This window comes from Bufo gargarizans, chromosome 6 (genome assembly GCF_014858855.1).
Source record: "Bufo gargarizans isolate SCDJY-AF-19 chromosome 6, ASM1485885v1, whole genome shotgun sequence".
NCBI lineage: Eukaryota > Metazoa > Chordata > Amphibia > Anura > Bufonidae > Bufo > Bufo gargarizans.
In genome coordinates, this window is record NC_058085.1 from 71818367 (window position 1) to 71833968 (window position 15602).

At 41.3% G+C, this 15602-nt stretch overlaps 1 protein-coding gene across 3 annotated transcripts in view; it reads left to right on the top strand.

Moving 5' to 3' along the window:
• Positions 1-3500, top strand: part of LOC122941795 (BPI fold-containing family B member 4-like) — a 75467-nt gene extending 71967 nt beyond the window's left edge. For all 3 annotated transcript variants that reach the window (XM_044299237.1, XM_044299236.1, XM_044299238.1), the window contains one exon: positions 3347-3500. The gene's annotated coding sequence lies outside the window, so the exon portion shown is untranslated. The remainder of the gene's footprint in view (positions 1-3346) is intronic.
• The last annotated feature ends 12102 nt before the right edge of the window (positions 3501-15602 follow it).

Here is a 15602-nt window from a genome sequence, read left to right on the forward strand (position 1 = left end):
CCCGGATCCTTCTCCTACACAGCCATGATGTTGTGATTGATGCAGAATGTGGTCTGGCATTATCTTGTTGAAAAATGCAGGGTCTTCCCTGAAAGAGATGACGTCTGGATGGGAGCATATGTTGTTCTAGAACCTGAATATATTTTTCTGCATTGATGGTGCCTTTCCAGACATGCAAGCTGCCCATGCCACACGCACTCATGCAACCCCATACCATCATAGATGCAGGCTTCTGAACTGAGCGTTGATAACAACTTGGGTTGTCCTTGTCCTCTTTGGTCCGGATGACATGGCGTCCCAGATTTCCAAAAAGAACTTCAAATCGTGACTCGTCTGACCACAGAACAGTCTTCCATTTTGCCACACTCCATTTTAAATGATCCCTGGCCCAGTGGATCTTGCTTAGAAATGGCTTCTTCTTTGCACTGTAGAGTTTCAGCTGGCAACGGCGGATGGCACGGTGGATTGTGTTCACTGACAATGGTTTCTGGAAGTATTCCTGAGCCCATTCTGTGATTTCCTTTACAGTAGCATTCCTGTTTGTGGTGCAGTGTCGTTTAAGGGCCCGGAGATCACGGGCATCCAGTATGGTTTTACGGCCTTGACCCTTAAGCACAGAGATTGTTCCAGATTCTCTGAATCTTCGGATGATGTTATGCACAGTTGATGATGATAGATGCAAAGTCTTTGCAATTTTTCGCTGGGTAACACCTTTCTGATATTGCTCCACTATCTTTCTGCGCAACATTGTGGGAATTGGTGATCCGCTACCCATCTTGGCTTCTGAGAGACACTGCCACTCTGAGAAGCTCTTTTTATACCCAATCATGTTGCCAATTGACCTAATTAGTGTTAATTGGTCTTCCAGCTCTTCGTTATGGTCAAATTTACTTTTTCCAGCCTCTTATCGCTACTTGTCCCAACTTTTTGGGGATTTGTTGACACAGTGAAAATTTGAAGCAACGTATTTTTCCTTTAAAATTATACATTTACTCGGATTAAACGTTTGATCTGTCATCTACGTTCTATTACAAATAAAATATTCACATTTGCCATCTCCACATCATTGCATTGTTTTTATTCAATTTGTTTAGTGTCCCAACTTTTTGGGAATCCGGTTTGTAGTATGTACGGGTGACTTGCATTATTCCTTCCCATGTTTTAAACCTCATCTGCCACTTATCTGCCCAAGCCTCCAATCTATCCAGATCCCTCTGTAGTAGTATACTGTCCTCTTCAGTGTTAATTAATTTACACAGTTTAGTGTCATCTGCGAAAATTAATATTTTACTATGTAAGCCTTCTACAAGATCATTAATAAATAAATTGAAGAGAATAGGGCCCAATACTGACCCCTGAGGTACCCCACTAGTGACAGTGACCCAATATGAATGTGTACCATTAATAACCACCCTCTGTTTTCTATCACTCAGCCATTTACTTACCCACATACAGACATTTTCTCCCAGTTCAAGCATTCTCATTTTATACACTAACCTTTTATGTGGTACACTGTCAAATGCTTTGGAGAAGTCCAGATATACGACATCCATTGATTCGCAGCTGTCAAGTCTAGAACTTACCTCCTCAAAGAAACTGATTAAATTAGTTTGGCATGACCAATCCCTCATGACGCCATGCTGATATGGCGTTATTTGCTTATTTCCGTTGAGATTTTCTAAGATAGCATCTCTCAGAAAACCTTCAAGCAGTTTACCCACAACATATGTTAAACTTACCAGCCTATAGTTTCCAGGCTCTGTTTTTGGACCGTTTTTGAATATTGGCACCACATTTGCTATGCGCCAATCCTGTGGAACACTCCCTGTCAGTATAGAGTCTGTAAATATCAGAAATAAGGGTCTGGCTATGACATTACTTAATTCTCTTAGGATATGGGGGTGTTAGCCATCTGGTCCTGGCGATTTGTCTATTTTAATCTTTTTAAGTCGCTATTGTACTTCTTCCTGGGTCAGACAGGGCACTTTTAATGGGGAATTTATTTTTACATTCAGCATTTCATCTGACAGTTTATTTTCCTCAGCGAATACATTGGAGAAAAAAATATTTAACAGCTTTGCTTTCTCCTCGTCGCTCTCTGCGACTCCCCCCTCATTACTCTTTAAAGGGCCGACACCTTCAGATTTATACTTTTTAACATGTATATAATTTAAGAACATTTCAGGGTGAGTTTTACTCTCTTTGGCAATTAATCTCTTGGTCTCTAGTTTGGGCGCTTTTATTAGTTTTTTACATGTTCTATTTTTTTCCTTATAATGTTTCGGTGCTTCCGTGCTACCCTCCTGTTTTGGTGATTTATATGCTTTCTTTTTGTCATTTATTGCTTTCTTTACAGTTCTATTTATCCACATTGGTTTCTTTTTGTTCCTTAACCTTTTATTCCCATATGGTATGTACCTCTCACAATGAGATTTTAGGATGCTTTTAAAGATATCCCATTTTGTGGCTGTATTTTTATTTTTGTGGACTTTGTCCCAGTTAGTTAGGCCTATGGCCTCTCTTAGTTGGCTAAATTTTGCTTTTTTGAAGTTTGGTATTTTTGTTCCTCCCTGTAGAAACGCTCTTTTGAATGATAATTGGAAGGTTATTACTTTATGGTCACTATTTCCCAGGTGTCCCGGTCATAGCTAAAAGTAACAGCAAACAGTAAATATGGCTGGTGGTAGTTGAAGGATGGAACAGAGCACGAGTAGCCACCCCAGTAGGTGGACGTGCACATTACTATATGGATTAAACACTAGGGGGCACCATTATGATGAAGTAGAGTAATGGGAATAACTGACAACTGAGCATTTTTGTAACAGAAAGTATGGATGTAGCAACATTATTTTGGCTGGCTTAACGCATTACCGCAACAAAATCACATTATAGTAATACAAATTATCAAATGACCTGTAAGTTACAAAAGCAACAGTTTTTTCATACTGAATTTTATTAAAATAGTGGCATAAATCCTTTGAGGGTGGCTGGACACTTTTCAAAAATGTTTATTTTTTTTGTTGGTGTATTTTTTAGACGCAACAAACGCCAGAGCCAGATGTTACACCATAACTAATAGGAAATTATAAAATGCCCTACAAACACTCTGTCTTTGTAGTGGTGTTTTAAGACAGTTTTTGTCCCTTTGTGTTTAATCAAGTCACAACATACTCTTGTTGTGGCATTTTCTTCAGGTATTTTCCCATATACTGAAAATTCTGAACAAAAGGTCCCAATAAAAACTCTCCAAAAAGTATGGAAACACCCTAAATGGTTTTCTAAAGGAATTCTGTCTCAAATGCTGCTCCCTACTGACTGTTTCCTTCCTTTTTTGTTTTTCTTTCAGATATCAAATTATGGTAATGTTAACAAGGTGAATTATAGTTATGTACAAATAAACCATGTGCCCTTGTACAAACCAATAAGGGCCTTCCAGATCCAGCAAGCAGCCTATTTTGATTTGTCCGACGGATGGAAGAACAAAGACTGCCTAACTATTCCATCAATAAAGGATTACAGTCTCAGAAGTGTGTCTCCCAATAAATATTTTTGCTTTAATAAACTAAAAGCACTCTTGAACTGGGTGATAATAATGGGCATACAATAATTTTGCTAATATCTACTAAACACACTGTTATAACCTACATATTACACACTGATCAGCCATAACATCACCCACCTTCCTATCAATGTCTAGGTCCCTCTAGAGCAAACAGCTCTGCTCTATTGAGACATGGACTCCACAAGACCTATGAAGGTGTCCAGTGAGGTGGGGCTCTATGGTTTAGGCTTGTTTTCCAGCACATTCCACATTGCTCTGACAGTGGCTTATCTTCCAGAGAACAAATGAATCAGGCAGTTGACGTCCAACCGCCCAATCCTTATCTCCCCATCTGGCGTTAAAGGAGGCCCCATCCTCAACATTTTATTTAAAGTGTAGGGCCAGCTTTAGTCACTAGTATTGAGTGGCAGGGGCAATATCCTAATTCGCAGTATTTCGCGAATATTTGGGCGAATATTCGTCATATATTCGAGAATTCAAGATTATTTTCTTGATTGTGAAAATCGGCAATGTAATATGCACGTATTGCACGCGCAATACAGGCGTGGGTCACTGTTGCTAAATTTTTCAAGCTGCATTTCGGCAATTAATGATGCGCATATTTTTGCGCAATACGTGCAACTTCACATTTTAGCAGGTCTGACTACATATTACTGATTGGTGCACTAAGTATTGTTGTGACAGCACAGCACTATGTCTGTAGCATGTATGTATGGACAGCAGAACCTATCACACAACCTACACCGATTATCTCCGACTATCTGTATTATATATATATATATATATATATATATATATAAGCTAACTAATGTAATGACACAGTAAAGCACAGAGCACAGCAATGACACTGCTGTCTCTCTCTCAGGACTCCATAAAACTACAGAAAATGGCTGCTGGGGAGGTTCTTATATAGTAAGGGGTAGGCAGCTTTCCTATTGGTTGCTAGGGATGTTGCTAAGCTCAGACGAAGACATAGCAGCCTTCTCATTGGCCCACAAGCAAGAAGGGAGGTTACTGATGAAAAAAAAAAATCTAGAATATTCGAGAATACGAATATAGCACTATATTCTAAATTCGAGATTCGAATATTCGATGCCCATCACTATTACTCACATGCAGTACAACATGAAGGTCCATCAATTCCAACCTATTTTCATTAAAAAGGATCCTAATTTCTGCAATCAAGTCTTGGATTCAAATCTCAGCTCTAGCATAAAGTACTCAAATTGCACCAGAATGCAGTTTAAAGATGTTGTCTGTGATTAGACAAACATAATGCCTCCTTCCAAATACAGCACCTCACTTGTCCATATGTAGGTTCTCTACATTTGATTGACTTAGGTGGACTCGTGTGATGCATCATTTTCCAGTGGTTGGACATTTAATCTTTACACAAGGAATGTTGTAACACAACCAGCAGCACGCACTTCTGGACGGGACTCACTTAAGCCCCACCTGAGTTTGACTGGCCTAGATCAAATTTGCCTAGAATGTCTGAAATTAGGTACAGTTCCTGCTCAATCCACACCTTGAAAGATTCCTTGAGGGGTGTAGTTTCTAAAATCGGGTTACTTTTTGGGGTGTTTCAACTGTAGGGGCACCTCAGGGTATCTTCATATGCGACAGCTCCCAAAAACTATTCCAGCTAAATTTGCCCTCGAAAAGCCATAGGGCTCTCCTTGTCTTGTGTATACATGGAAATAGAGTATAGTGTTTTTGGAAACTGTAGAAGTAGGGTGATAAATTTTAAGGGATAACTGTCACATTTAGACCCTAATTTCAATTTTCATATATGTAGTTACTAATAACATGATATTTCAGAATCAGTTACTATTAGACTGACTTACCCCATATTTAATAAGATTCAGCCCTTAGCAACCAGTCTGCATAAAACTGCAATTTCACTATTCAGTTAAGATGGCCGCCACTGCCCTCACCCTGAGGATAATCCCGTCTGCCCTCACTAGCCAGTAACAATAGCCCCCCAAAAGTGTCAGTAACCAGAGCCCTCCCCCTAAAGGGTTAATCTCCTGCAGCACAAAGGAGTCCTCTTACCACATGTTGCTTTCATTTATACACTGAGCAGACGGCAGATCTCCCTTCCCTGGTCTGCGCTGCTACTGCTCTGCATTCTCCAGCTCTGCTGAGTGAGGGAGTGTCTGCCAAGCGCAGGGACAGGGAGAAGTGCACACAGCCCAGGCACTGTTATCAGCTGCTGGGGAGGACCTGGCTTTAATCATTTACAGTCCCTGGCTGTCAGTAATGTGATCCTGCACACTGCGTGCTCAGTCTATCAACAGATAGACGGACCATACCTAGCAACCCTATTTTAAGCACAGGTAAAAGTGGGCAGTACAGGGAACAAAAATGTGGAATTAAGGGGTAATTGAATACACAGTGAAAAGTTGAAATAGGGCCACCAAGGAGATATTAACCCCTTCCCGACCTATGACGTGTATACTCGTCATAAAACACTGCTAGTTAGTGCTCCATGACGAGTATATTCGTCATGGCATTAAACTGTCACCATGTCTGCAGACATGGTGACAGCGCTGAGTGCCGGCTGTTACACACAGCCAGGCACCCAGTGGTAATGCCGAGGGGGGTCCTGTGACCCCCCCTATCGGCGATTGCTTCAAACCGCAGGTCAATTCAGACCTGCGGTTTTTAGCGCTTTATGCCGTTTCTGATCCCTGCGGTCCCTGACCGCAGGGATCAGAAACTTTAAAATTGCCAAAATCAAGTTTTTTTACCCCCCCCCCTGCACCCCTGAATAGTATTATGTGGGCGGGTGGTGCAGGGGGAGGGTTGCGGGCGGTGCGGGCCGTGCGGGAGGCGGGCGGTGCGGCAGGCGGGATCGCGATCCCCCGCCCGCCTCCCCTTCAATAATCGTTGGTGTACAGTGGGTATACCAGGGTGCCAGCACATTGCTGGCACCCTGGTATAAACGGCTGACATCGTTGATGCGATGTCAGCCGTTTAACCCTTTCCATACAGCGGTCCGTACGGACCGCTGTATGGAAAAGGTTAACAGTAAGAGAGAGCTCCCTCCCTCTCCGATCGGGGGGCTGCTGTGCCTTTGCAGCCCCCGATGGGAGAGGGAGAGAGCCCCCAGAGAGCCCCCCGCCAGCCCCGTCCTCACCCTTCCCCGTCTGCGCAGTTGTGACAGACGGGGAAGGTTCCCATGGCAACAGGATGCCTTCTCAGGCATCCTGCTGTCCATGGTACTGAACAGATCTATGCTGAAAGCATAGGTCTGTTCAGGCAAACTGTAAGTAAAATACAGTGCAGTACTGTATAGTATATTGTACTGTACTGTATTATACAGACAATCAGACCCACTGGATCTTCAAGAACCAAGTGGGTCTGGGTCAAAAAAAATGTTAAAAAAAGTGAAAAAAGTAAAAGATAAAAAAAAAACATTTATCACTGAATAAAAATAAAATAAATAAAAAACGCTACACATATTAGGTATCGCCGCGTCCGTAACGACCTGATCTATAAAACAATCATGTTAATTTCCCCGCACGGTGAACGCCATAAAAATAAAAAAATAAAAACTATGAGGAAATAGAAATTTTGCCCACCTTACTTCCCAAAAAAGATAATAAAAGTGATCAAAAAAGTCACATGTACGCCAAAATAGTGCCAATCCAACCGTCACCTCATCCCGCAAAAAATGAGCCCCTACATGAGACAATCGCCTAAAAACTGAAAAAACTATGGCTCTCAGACTATGGAGACACTAAAACATGATTTTTTTTTGTTTCAAAAATGATATTATTGTGTAAAACCTAGATAAATTAAAAAAAGGTAGACATATTAGGTATTGCCACGTCCGTAAGAACCTGCTCTATAAAAATACCACATGACCTAACCCCTCAGGTGAACACTGTAAAAAAAATTAAATAAAAACGGTGTCAAAAAAGCAATTTTTTTGTTACCTTACATCACAAAAAGTGTAATAGCAAGCGATCAAAAAGTCATATGCACCCCAAAATAGTACCAATCTAACCGTCATCTCATCCCGCAAAAATGATACCCAACCTGAGACAATCGACTAAAAACTGAAAAAACTATGGCTCTCAGACTATGGAGACACTAAAACATGATTTCTTTTTGTTTCAAAAATGATATTATTGTGTAAAACCTAGATAAATTAAAAAAAGGTAGACATATTAGGTATTGCCACGTCCGTAAGAACCTGCTCTATAAAAATACCACATGACCTAACCCCTCAGGTGAACACTGTAAAAAAAATTAAATAAAAACGGTGTCAAAAAAGCCATTTTTTTGTTACCTTACATCACAAAAAGTGTAATAGCAAGCGATCAAAAAGTCATATGCGCCCCAAAATAGTACCAATCTAACCGTCATCTCATCCCGCAAAAATGATACCCAACCTGAGACAATCGACTAAAAACTGAAAAAACTATGGCTCTCAGACTATAGAGACACTAAAACATGATTTTTTTTGTTTCAAAAATGATTTTATTGTGTAAAACCTAGATAAATTAAAAAAGGTAGACATATTAGGTATTGCCACGTCCGTAGGAACTTGCTCTATAACAATAGCACATAATCGTACCTGTCAGATGAACGTTGCAAATAATAAAAAATAAAAACAGTGCCAAAACACCTATTTTTTGGGAAATTTTCCATTTTAATCAATTTTTTCTCCGTAACAAAGCAAGGGTTAACAGCCAAATAAAACTCAATATTTATTGGCCTGATTCTGTAGTTTATATAAATGCCCCATATGTGGTCGTAAACTGCTGTATGGCCACACGGCAGGGCACAGAAGGAAAGGAATGCCATATGGTTTTTGGAAGGCAGTTTTTGCTGGACTGGAATTTTTGACACCATGTCCCATTTGAAGCCCCCTGATGCACCCCTAGAGTAGAAACTCCAAAAAGTGACCCCATTTTGGAAACTACACCCCTCAAGATATTCAAAACTGATTTTACAAACTGTGTTAACCCTTTAAGTGTTCCACAAGAGTTAGTGGCAAATGGAGATGAAATTTCAGAATTTCTATTTTTTGTTACTTTGCCTCACAAAAAGTGTAATATAGAGCAACCAAAAATCATATATACCCTAAAATAGTACCAACAAAACTGCCACCTTATCCCATAGTTTCCAAAATGGGGTCACTCTTTTGGAGTTTCTAACCTAGGGGTGCATCAGGGGGGCTTCAAATGGGACATAGTGCCCAAAAAAACTGTCTAGCAAAATCTGCCTTCCAAAAACCATATGGCATCCCTTTCCTTCTGCGCCCTGCAGTGTGCCCATACAGCGGTTTGCGACCACATATGGGGTGTTTCTGTAAACTACAGAATCAGGGCCATAAATAATGAGTTTTGTTTGGCTGTTAAACTTTGCTTTGTAACTGGAAAAAAAAAAGTAAAATGGAAAATTTGCCCAAAAATTTAAATTCTGAAATTTCATCTCTATTTGCCAATAACTCTTGTGGAACACCTAAAGGGTTAACAACGTTTGTAAAATCAGTTTTGAATACCTTGAGGGGTGTAGTTTCTTAGATGGGGTCACTTTTATGTAGTTTCTACTCTAGGGGTGCATCAGGGGGCTTCAAATGGGACATGGTGTCAAAAAAACTGTCCAGCAAAATCTGGCTTCCAAAAACCATACGGCGCACCTTTCACTCTACGCCCCGCTGTGTGGCCGTACAGTAGTTTACGGCCACATATGGGGTGTTTCTGTAAACGGCAGAGTCAGGGCAATAAAGATGCAGTCTTGTTTGGCTGTTAACCCTTGCTTTGTTAGTGGAAAAAATGGGTTAAAATGGAAAATTAGGCAAAAAAATGAAATTCTCAAATTTTATCTCTATTTGCCAATAACTCTTGTGCAACACCTAAAGGGTTAACTAAGTTTGTAAAATCAGTTTTGAATACCTTGAGGGGTGTAGTTTCTTAGATGGGGTCACTCGTATAGAGTTTCTACTCTAGGGGTGCATCAGGGGGCTTCAAATGGGACATGGTGTCAAAAAAACTGTCCAGCAAAATCTGGCTTCCAAAAACCATACGGCGCACCTTTCACTCTACGCCCCGCTGTGTGGCCGTACAGTAGTTTACGGCCACATATGGGGTGTTTCTGTAAACGGCAGAGTCAGGGCAATAAAGATACAGTCTTGTTTGGCTGTTAACCCTTGCTTTGTTAGTGGAAAAAATGGGTTAAAATGGAAAATTAGGCAAAAAAATGAAATTCTCAAATTTTATCTCTATTTGCCAATAACTCTTGTGCAACACCTAAAGGGTTAACCAAGTTTGTAAAATCAGTTTTGAATACCTTGAGGGGTGTAGTTTATAGAATGGGGTCATTTTTGGGTGGTTTCAATTATGTAAGCCTCACAAAGTGACTTCAGAGCTGTAGTGGTCCCTAAAAATTGGGTTTTGGAAATTTTCTGAAAAATGCTTCTAAACTTCTAAGCCTTGTAACGTCCCCAAAAAATAAAATGTAATTCCCAAAATGATCCAAACATGAAGTAGACATATGGGGAATGTAAAGTCATCACAATTTTTAGGGGTATTACTATGTATTACAGAAGTAGAGAAACTGAAACTTTGAAATTTGCTAATTTTTCCAAATTTTGGGTAAATTTGGTATTTTTTTGTGCAAAAAAAATTTTTTTTTTGACTTAATTTTACCAGTGTCATGAAGTACAATATGGGACGAAAAAACAATCTCAGAACGGCCTGGATAAGTAAAAGTGTTTTAAAGTTATTCACACATAAACTGACACTGGTCAGATTTGCAAAAAATAGCCTGGTCCTTAAGGTAAAAAATGGCTTGGTCCTGAAAGGGTTAATCACCACAATCCAATACTCCAAAATATATATATATATACGACAGTTATCCTTTAAAGTTTATTTTGCTGTTAACCCTTGCTGTTTTACTGGAGAAAAAATATTAAAATGAAAAATCTGCAAAATAAATTTAAAAAAATGTGAAATTTCAAAATTTCACCTTCATTTCGCATTAATTCCTGTGAAACACCTAAAGGGTTAACGAAGTTTGCAAAAACAGTTCTGAATACCTCAAAGTGTGTAGTTTCTAAAATGGGCTTACTTTTGGGGGGTTTCTGTCAAGTAAGCCCCACAAAGTGACTTCATAACTGAACTGGTCCTTAAAATGTTGCTTTTGGTAGTTTGTTGAAAATTTTCCAATTTGCTTCTAAACATTTAAGCTTTCGAACGTAGTAAAAAAAATAATATGACATTTACAAATGATACTATATGGCAAATGACGCAAATATAATATGGCAAATGACATATGGCAAATGTAAAATAATAACTATTTTAATATTTATTTATTTTTATTTATTTTTTATTTTTAATAAGAACCATTTTATAAGGTATCACAATCAGTCTTAAAAGCAGAGGAATTCAAATTTTACAAAATAGCAGATTTTTTCCAAATTTTCTGAAAATTTTGGAATTTGTTTTAATAAATAAAGGGGAATTATATCAACTCAAATTTGCCACTATCATGAAGTACAATGTTTCATGAGCAAACAATCTCAGAATGGCTTGGATAAGTAAAAGCGTTCTAAAGTGGAGACTCCGTAACAACAAATGTACTGTGGTAAAATATTAACATTGGGCTTTTTCTCACTATCATATAAGTAATCAGACCATTTAGAGCACAAGCCATATTTATTAGAATACAATTTATGAATAGACAACTTTTCTACACTCATGTAAGTAAATATGCAATAAACACTGTTATGCAGTTAATGAGAAGTCTATGAATTTGTCCCCAGAAAAAGTATTGACTCCATCAGACCCCTCCTTCATGGATGCCCTCAAATCTGACCTAATTATCAGGGCTGGCGTCAGCACCTGGCACCCCCGGGCAAGTGTCGGGGCACACTGCTCCTTAGGGGGCCCACTCGTTCCTCACTTCAAAATTGTGGCGGCCACGGTCCCTTCAAACATCACCGGGCAGAGACATAGTGCTGCTGCGCTGCCTGCGCATGATGTCACTGCACAAGATCTCCGAGCCGCGGAGAGTCTGTGCGTGAGTACAGATTACATACTGAGGAGGAGGACGGATCACAGCAGGGGCGGGGGTGGAGCATAGAAGCCGAAGAAACCAGGAGTTTTATTATAATCAGGTGACCAGTTACATGAGGGGGCGGGGCTTGGCAGTGTGTTGCATGGAGCTGGCCTGTGAGGGAAGGAAGTGGTGAGTAACTGGTTTCAGACACAGACAGTAGTTCTCCCTTTGCTGAGCCTTAGTTGCACTGACATGCTATTGCTGGTAATCAATAATGACAGGCTGCTGAGGCTGGACATGATGAGCCTTGTGGTTCTCTCAGAAAACTACAAGGCTCAGCATATCCAGTCTGTCATTACTGATTACCAGAGGACAGTACTGGGAAGGCATATAAGGGCAGAGAACTTCAAGGCTCAGCATGTCCAGGCTGTCATTACTGATTACCAGAGGACAGTACTGGGAAGGCGTATAAGGGCAGAGAACTACAAGGCTCAGCATGTCCAGGCTGTCATTGATTACCAGAGGACAGTACTGGGAAGTTGTAAAACTACAACTCCTACAATGCCCTGCTGTAGGCTGATACCTTTAGGCTGTTTGGGCATGTTGGGAGTTGCAGTTTTGCAACAGCTGGAGGGCCGCAGTTTGAGGATGCCTGCCCTAGCCTTAAAGCAAAAAATGCCTGAGTCCTGAAGGGGTTAGATAGTCATCTTTTTGGCCTCTGCTGGGGATATAGCAATAATGAAGCTTTAGTGCAACTTGGTATTGCAGATTCTGGATGCCACAAAGCATACATAGAGCATTCATTGAATAGAAGATGCCAGGGCCGTCTTTAATATTGATTGGACCCTGGGCAAAAATTTACTTGGGCCCCTGGATCCCACCTTCCCACACCTTAGCATGCAATCACGCCCTCCACCACAACACACACACAAAAAATCCACACATCTGGTAGAGTCCAGTGAATGACTGTAAATACTTCCAGTTCTGAAGACTCCAGCGGCTCAGGATCAGTGCTCTGGGCTGCTGGGCTCAGGCTGGAAGTGGGCACCGCTCTGCAGGAAGGAGACCAGGGCTCGGCTCACCCTAGTGTTACAGTGCACCCCAGCACTCCACAGTATGCAGTATAGCACCCTATAGTATACAGCAACCCACAGTATGCAGTATAGCACGCCACACTATACAGTACACCACAGTATATAGTAGAGCAGTATAGCAGCCCACAGTATACAACACCTCACAGTATACAGTAGAGCAGTATAGCACCTCACCGTATACAGCACCCCAAACGATACACGATACAGCACCCCACACTATACAGTACAGCAGTATGGCTCTCCACACTATACAGCACCTACAGTATACAGTATACAGCCCCCCACACTATACAGACCCCCCACACTATACAGGCCCCCCCAGTATACAGCCCCCCACAGTATACAGGCCCCCACACAGTATACAGCCACCCACACTATACAGACCCCCCACACTATACAGACCCCCACACTATACAGCCCCCCCCCCCCCACACTATACAGGCCCCCCACAGTATACAGCCCCCCGCAGTATACAGGCCCCCACACAGTATACAGCACCCCACTATACAGTAGTTTACAGTATATTAGCATAACAGCCCCTGTCACCTTTTTCTGATGTAATCTTCACAAAAAAAGCTCCACAGTTAAGGCAAACTTCTCCTGCAACACTCCTGGTAGGACCTTTGATGACCTCATAGCCATGTGACCAGTAATATTGCTAGGTTACTGGTCACATGGTGATGATGTCATCTAAGGTCCTAGATCACAGCTCTCACAGTACGCTGCCTGGACTCAGTGCCGGCAGGCATGGCATGGCAGCACCCCCTGTGTTGCTGACAGCCTGACACCCGGGGCAGTGGCTAGCAGGGCTCAAGAGGCAGCTGCCTTGGGCCATCCAGGAGCAACTGGGCCCGGGGCAGCTGCCCCTTTTGCCCTTTGGTAAAGACGGCCCTGGAAGATGCCTAAACCTAAACTGTGCTCCTGATATAAGAACTAAAACTTCTGCCACACCACAGTCTTTTTATATTGGGAGCATAGTTTGGGCTTCATCATGCAACTTGCAAAATAGAGACACATTGGTGTACTGTGAAAAATCAAATAATGAGACGTGCAAATTAAGTATTATGTTGCAACACTTTTTCTCTGCTAGAAGTTGGAACAGGTTAAGTAGAATACCCTCTTTCTTCAACCATCAATTTCCGCAGCTAACAAAAAGTCAAACAAATAAAGTCACTGAACTTTAGTTGTCATATTTGCTCTTTTGCCCATATCTCTGTAAGTCACTCTTTAGCTTACTGATAAGATCAGCACTTGATATTTTGCCAGTGTTATCGGTCACTGACCTAATTTCCAATGCTTTTATCAAAGTAAGTAACTACAATGCGTCACGTATGTCAAAAGCTGTTTAAATAACATAGAGCCAGATTTATCATTACACTTCCATCTTACTCCACTTTTACATACAGTGGAGGAAATAATTATTTGACCCCTCACTGATTTTGTAAGTTTGTCCAATGACAAAGAAATGAAAAGTCTCAGAACAGTATCATTTCAATGGTAGGTTTATTGTAACAGTGGCAGATAGCACATCAAAAGGAAAATCGAAAAAATAACTTTAAATAAAAGATAGCAACTGATTTGCATTTCATTGAGTGAAATAAGTATTTGAACCCCTACCAACCATTAAGAGTTCTGGCTCCCACAGAGTGGTTAGACACTTCTACTCAATTAGTCACCCTCATTAAGGACACCTGTCTTAACTAGTCACCTGTATAAAAGACACCTGTCCACAGAATCAATCAATCAAGCAGACTCCAAACTCTCCAACATGGGAAAGACCAAAGAGCTGTCCAAGGATGTCAGAGACAAAATTGTAGACCTGCACAAGGCTGGAATGGGCTACAAAACCATTAGCAAGAAGCTGGGAGAGAAGGTGACAACTGTTGGTGCGATTGTTCGAAAATGGAAGGAGCACAAAATGACCATCAATCGACCTCGCTCTGGGGCTCCACGCAAGATCTCACCTCGTGGGGTGTCAATGGTTCTGAGAAAGGTGAAAAAGCATCCTAGAACTACACGGGAGGAGTTAGTTAATGACCTCAAATTAGCAGGGACCACAGTCACCAAGAAAACCATTGGAAACACATTACACCGCAATGGATTAAAATCCTGCAGGGCTCGCAAGGTCCCCTTGCTCAGGAAGGCACATGTGCAGGCCCGTCTGAAGTTTGCCAATGAACACCTGAATGATTCAGAGAGTGACTGGGAGAAGGTGCTGTGGTCTGATGAGACCAAAATAGAGCTCTTTGGCATTAACTCAACTCGCTGTGTTTGGAGGAAGAAAAATGCTGCCTATGACCCCCAAAACACCGTCCCCACCGTCAAGCATGGGGGTGGAAACATTTTGCTTTGGGGGTGGAAACATTTTGCTTTGGGGGTGTTTTTCTGCTAAGGGCACAGGACAACTTATTCGCATAAACGGGAAAATGGACGGAGCCATGTATCGTGAAATCCTGAGCGACAACCTCCTTCCCTCTGCCAGGAAACTGAAAATGGGTCGTGGATGGGTGTTCCAGCACGACAATGACCCAAAACATACAGCAAAGGCAACAAAGGAGTGGCTCAAGAAGAAGCACATTAAGGTCATGGAGTGGCCTAGTCAGTCTCCGGACCTTAATCCAATCGAAAACCTATGGAGGGAGCTCAAGCTCAGAGTTGCACAGAGACAGCCTCGAAACCTTAGGGATTTAGAGATGATCTGCAAAGAGGAGTGGACCAACATTCCTGCTAAAATGTGCGCAAACTTGGTCATCAATTACAAGAAACGTTTGACCTCTGTGCTTGCAAACAAGGGTTTTTCCACCAAGTATTAAGTCTTTTTTTGTTAGAGGGTTCAAATACTTATTTCACTCAATGAAATGCAAATCAGTTGTTATCTTTTATTTAAAGTTATTTTTTCGATTTTCCTTTTGATGTGCTATCTGCCACTG